Source organism: Dromaius novaehollandiae, chromosome 3 (genome assembly GCF_036370855.1).
Source record: "Dromaius novaehollandiae isolate bDroNov1 chromosome 3, bDroNov1.hap1, whole genome shotgun sequence".
Classification (NCBI taxonomy): domain Eukaryota; kingdom Metazoa; phylum Chordata; class Aves; order Casuariiformes; family Dromaiidae; genus Dromaius; species Dromaius novaehollandiae.
In genome coordinates this window covers 5,995,733-6,001,202 of record NC_088100.1, presented here as the reverse complement: position 1 = coordinate 6,001,202, position 5,470 = coordinate 5,995,733, and the positions used below count along the sequence as shown (strand labels likewise).

Genomic DNA, 5,470 nt, shown 5'->3' with positions numbered 1-5,470 from the left:
CCCTCTATGGTTAAGCAAGCCTTTCCTTTTTGAAAGCACTTAATGCTGCCTGATGTTGAGGTTCCCAATTCCGTAGTGATCTTTTCCTCAGCAAATCATGCAGAGGTGCTACTTGAATACGAAATCCAGGAAAGTGTCACCTCCAAAGCCCCCAAAGTTCCTCAGACAGGTCTCAAGGGTTTTGATCTGAAAGTGTGGGAATGTTTTCTATCACCTCTCATATAGATTCTGGCAGTGTTTTCCGTCCCCCTATCCACTGGGTGCCCAAGAAGGTAACCCCTGGGCTGGGTCCTTGACAGGATTCACACATGGCTCCCAGTCGATGCTCTGCAGGGGTCCCAGGGAAACTGCCAGGGGAGTTTCTTCCAGCAGGAACCGTGCGGGTTGTGGTTTCCACCTCCGAATCCTTCTGTGCAGAACCTCGGGCCCTGAGCACATGCCTTGGAGACACCTCTGCTGTGTCCTGTGCACAGCTGGGGCATGGGCAGGGGGGCAGAGTGTCCTGCTTGGACGTGGTGGATCTCGCGCCTGATACTGTGAGGCCGTAGAGGGAACTCTCATGGTCAGGCAGTTCTGGGGAGGCTCTTCATAAGGGGGGGTTCTTCCAGAATTCCTCTGCTCCCCCCTCCTCTCGAAACATTTCCTCCGCTGCCTTGAAATGGGGTCTTTGCTGATATGCCACAGGCAAGGGCTTTTCTTGTCTCCCTGGACAATTGTGCAGGAGAACTGATTGTCTGTCCTTGGGGAGCTGTGTCTCTGGCAGCTCCTGTTTTCCCAGGCCCCCAGCTCTGGAGGATATTTGGGCACCTTTTCCTGCGGTTTGCCAAAGAGCATGACATGCAGCGCTTTCCGATGGCTCTGCCAGGTGTCCTGCCGTCCTCGGTGCACTTGATGGAAAAAGCCTGGGGCCTCTTTCGAAAGGTCTTTTGTGGAGTAGAGGGTGAAAGTAGTGTGGAGCTGGGGAAGATGGAGGCATCAGATGAGGCAAGGAGCTGTGCAGGGAGCAGCTGGAGGCTGTTTTGGGCAGGGAGAGCTGTTTGATAGTTGGGAAGGCAATCCTGCAGGGTGTTGTTCCAGTGCCTCCTTCTGCAACCTTAGCTGTTACTGCTGCCCTGGCAGTTTGCCCTCCCTCTCACTCGCCTCCTGCTCCCTTGCCCAGCCTTCCAAGCGGTCGTGGCAGGACAGGTCTGGTTCTGAGAAGCACCTGTCCATGCTGCTGATGCCCTTGGTGAAATTGCTCAGGGAAGGGGCAGAGACACAGGTAGGATAGGGCCTGCGGAGACTGCTGCTCCTGCCCTTGGGCTGCTCCAGCTCCAACACAGGGGTGCTGCCTTCAGCTTGCGGCTCCGCGCTGTTGCAGGCAGAACCGTCATGCTGAGGAGCCCCTGGGGGTCCTGTGGGGAGAAAGAGCCTGCTAGGTCTTTGTTAGGGGCCACCTGAAGATACAAGGGGGCTTTCGCTGTGGAAGCAGGCACCCTAGGAAAACAAGGACCCCCGAGAACAATGTCCTGTGAGAGTGCACTTCTAGGCCAGAGTTAGCACCTAGGGGAGGAGCAGAAGTGCACAGACGTTTCCCACCTGGGAGGAATGCTGTTCGGGCAGTGCTGTCCTTTGGAAAGTGTTCCAGGGGGCAACCACTGCACTACCATGTTCAAGTGTCTGCAGCTCTCTGCATTGCCACAGCCTTCTGTCTTCTGCTATGCAAGGCAAGACTGCAAACCAGCAGCCCTGGCCTGGGACAAGCATCAGTGCCTCCTCCTACCTGTGGAGCTGTCGGTGTGCTCCGGTGACTCCTGGGCCGAGGGACTGAAGGGCAAGGTGATGTCCTCCCCAAATATTGCTCGGCAGTTGTCTATTAGGAATGCCACCAGGGCTGTGACCTGCACACAGCAAGCGCTGGAGCAGCAGGAGGTTTGCTGCGGGCAGGCTGTCAGCCACCCTAGGGAACACAAACCAAAGGGAAGGTTAAAGATGCAGGGCACAGGCACTGCTCTACCTTCACGGGAGCAAGCTGGAGTGCCCTCCAAAATGGTGGGAGCGGTTCAAACTCTTACTCCTTCAGCTTGTCAATTTTGTCCTGCTGGCTTGGCTTCTCCAGCGCTTGCATCCACTCCTCGTAGAGGCTGTCCACGAGGAGTTTGGAGGGGATATCCCGAAGAAAGTCCTGCAAGGCCAAGGTCCTTTAGAGGATGCTCTCAACAGTGCCAGTGAGCAGAGAGGGAGCATCGCGGTGCCTTGGGCTCACAAGCAGGCAGGTTGCTTTGAGCTGCCTGCTCCCAAAGGTGCTCCTGAGCACTGAGAGCGCGGGGGGGCTGTGCGAGTGCATGCCAAATGCACTGGCGTTAGTGCAGGAGCAGGACCCAGCTCCTAGCTGAGCCTTTGGTGCAGCCCTGAGTCTCCATGGTCCTCCCTGAGGAGAGGAGGATGCTGAGGAGGAGGTGGAGGAAGGGAGTTTCCCATGGTCATGCAGGGAATCAGGGGCAGAACTAGGGCAGCTGACAATCTGAGGGGGAAGAAAAGTGCCGCAGTGTCCTGAGCCTGAAGGCCGGAGTCTGGCTTCAGTAGGCTTTTAGCTTGGAGTGCCACCGAGGGGAGTGGAGGCACTGCTGGGGGCCCATGCACATGAGGCATGTGCTCGGAGAGCCGTGTGCTCTGCTGGTGCAAGGAATTCACCTTCAGCACCACTGCCAGGAGGTGCACGGGTCTGCTGTCCAGGTCAGCGCTCTCGCCCTGGTTTAGGACCTCCTTCAGCTCCTTGCGGGCCTTCTCGCTCGCCGCCTTCCTGAAGATGCCCTCGGTGGCAGGCCCTTTCTCATACAGTATAGCCAGGAGCTCCTGCAGGAAGAAAGGGACAGGCTTGGACTTGGGGGCACACTGCTTTGCTTGCCTTAGTATCTTGTTCTCGCTGCACGTCGATCACACTGGCAGGAACCTGGTATTTCCTAGGCACCCTCTTTCTGGACTGGGCAGCTCCACTGGCTTCAGTGGAGTCCTCCCTGCTTTCTTCTAGCAGAAAGCGAGGGGCAGATGAAGCCACCAGGTTTGAATGCCCTCCTTCCCAAGCCAGGGTCTATGTCTGGCAGAGATTGCTTGGAAGAGAAAACAAGCCTCTGCTGGAAAAGCCAGCTCTGGGGGCACATGGTCAGAAGAGCGTCTTTAATGGATGATACTGATCAGTCAGGCGGGTTTCCACTTTTGCTCACTGAATCAGTTTGCCAGATCATCCCTCATTTTTCCTTCTCTCTCTTCTCAGTGTTTTCCAGTTCTGCACAGACATTTAGTGGCTTTGGCGTTTTTTTGGGGAAAGGTGTCTAGTTGATGGAAGGTCACTGCAAGTGTTACCAAGGTATTAAATGGTGCCAAAGAAGACAGCTTGTGTTCAGTCCCAGGAGAAGCTAAGCAGTACTTCTGCTTGGCGATTTGATCAAAAGCAGATGTCCCATTCTAACAGCTCATGTTGCCAGCTTCACAGTTGACATCATCTTTGCAGGGAATACAACTGAAGGTGCATACCCAGATGCCTCCCAAAGCATTGTCATATCGTCGGCATATGGAGAGGAGCCCTGAGGGACAGTCAGGAAACTCCACCAGCCCTGGGGAGGAGATGCTGTCTGTGTCTTGCTTCCTGACAAAATGCAACTTCACCCAGTTTTTTCTGTCACCAAGCAGGTATTGTGTAGGTAGGTCACTGCAGTATTGCTTTGTGTTGTATCAAGATGAAAGTGTAGCATGTTCAACATACATCAATGTTGCATTAGGTTTGATCAAAACATGCATGGATATTAAGTAAAGGGAAGCACAAGCTGTTACCTTCCCTATGCATTTAAAATTTAACCAAATCCTTGCTGGCTTTGGGATGTAGCCCATCATGGACTGCAACATTTGTTTTATACACACAGAAATGCCACAGTTGGGAAGCTAAAAAAGAGAGAGAAAGGTGGAACCGTCAACATCTAAATACTTGCCTACTTCTTCCCTCAATGGTGTAACTTCATCTACTGTACTCTTGCTGCCTTCAGTGAATGCTAGCCAGGAGAATACCAGGCAGAGTGATTTTCCTGTGCACTCAGGTATGCTGACAGCCTTACTCTAGAATCCTTTGCCTTTTAAAATAAGATGGCTTCTCCTCCATGCACAGTTGCAGGCCCCTTTTTACAGAATAGGACATGAAAGTCCAGTGAGAATGAATGACAGAAACATCCATCTTTCTCTGCAAATATAGCTAGAAATGTTGGTTCAGTTTTAACTGCACAATGCTAATGGCATAGTTATATTTTTAAATAAAAGAGGCCAAACCTCTAGGCAGGAGCATCACCAAAGACCTCCTAACTGGGGGTTATTAAAGGCAAAAATGAGAGGAACAGCAGCTTCTGGCTTTCAGTTCTCAGCAAATCTGGGAATCTCCTGCAGAATTAGAAGACAGCTACCTCATAACGCTCCACACTGTGAGAAGCAGCTGCCTGGGTATCTGGCCTGGGTTTTCTCATGCCACAGCCATCCGCAGGAAATCCTGCTTGTTGTTGGCTGCTATGGTGCAAAAAAAAAAAAAAAAAGAAGTAATAAAAAGGTCTCGTCCTGACAGAACCGACTGAATCTCCACGAGAGGGCTCTGTGGCCACAGGTTTGCTCCGTGGTGGTGGTTGCAAAGGCTCCGCAATGAAAGTACTTGAAAATATAGGAGAAAGCACGAGTAATCCTGCCCCTTTTCAGCTGGTCCACAGAATCTCTTGTGTGAAGGGAGTCAGATGAGATCTTAGTTTCAAGTAGAAATTAGGGTGGAAAAATGCATCACCTTGGTTGTAATTAACAGAGCTAATGAAAAAAATAACATCCCACATATCTGTTGTTTCCTTTCGTAGGTGACTTTCAAAATACACAAAACCCCAATGTTAAGAAGAGAGTAAACTACAAGAAAGCCACTTTTTTGTTTGTGAATGATGTCTGGATTCTCACATTGGTGTGTATGCTGATACCCCATGGTGATTTGTACATGTCTCCCATTTGCTAAATCACTTCTTCCTGAGCTAATTCCAGACTTTCATTTTAAAGGCTTGTGGGTTAGCAGCTGAAAAGGACCTCACAGCACAGGCGGCTGCTGCTGCCTGTGGCAGCAGGCCTGCATCTGAGGAAATGCAGAAAATGAAGAAAAGAGCTTAATTGGTATTATTTCTGTTGTTCATATATTCTCACTGGCAGGGGATTAATATCTTTTTCCACTCTTTCTTTTTTAAAGCATAAACTAATGCTGAAGTAATATACACTATATTAAGGCTGGACTGTTCCTGTCAAGTCAGGTATATACCAGCTTTTCACATTGGCTTTACACTTTTATTACAAGGCAAAATAAGCCAGGTGTCTGTTCGGGGCTCATGTGACAGTCAGAGTTTTAGCTGTGCTGTATTGGAAACCAAACCAACCAAACCACAGCCCAGTGATTCTGGGAACAGCGGGACTAGTGAAATCTGATTTG

At 51.0% G+C, this 5,470-nt stretch overlaps 1 pseudogene; it reads right to left on the bottom strand.

Annotated features, from left to right (window-relative positions):
* Positions 1-217: 217 nt before the first annotated feature.
* Positions 218-4,978, bottom strand: LOC112979558 (T-cell activation Rho GTPase-activating protein-like; annotated as a pseudogene).
* Between the last annotated feature and the right edge of the window lie 492 nt (positions 4,979-5,470).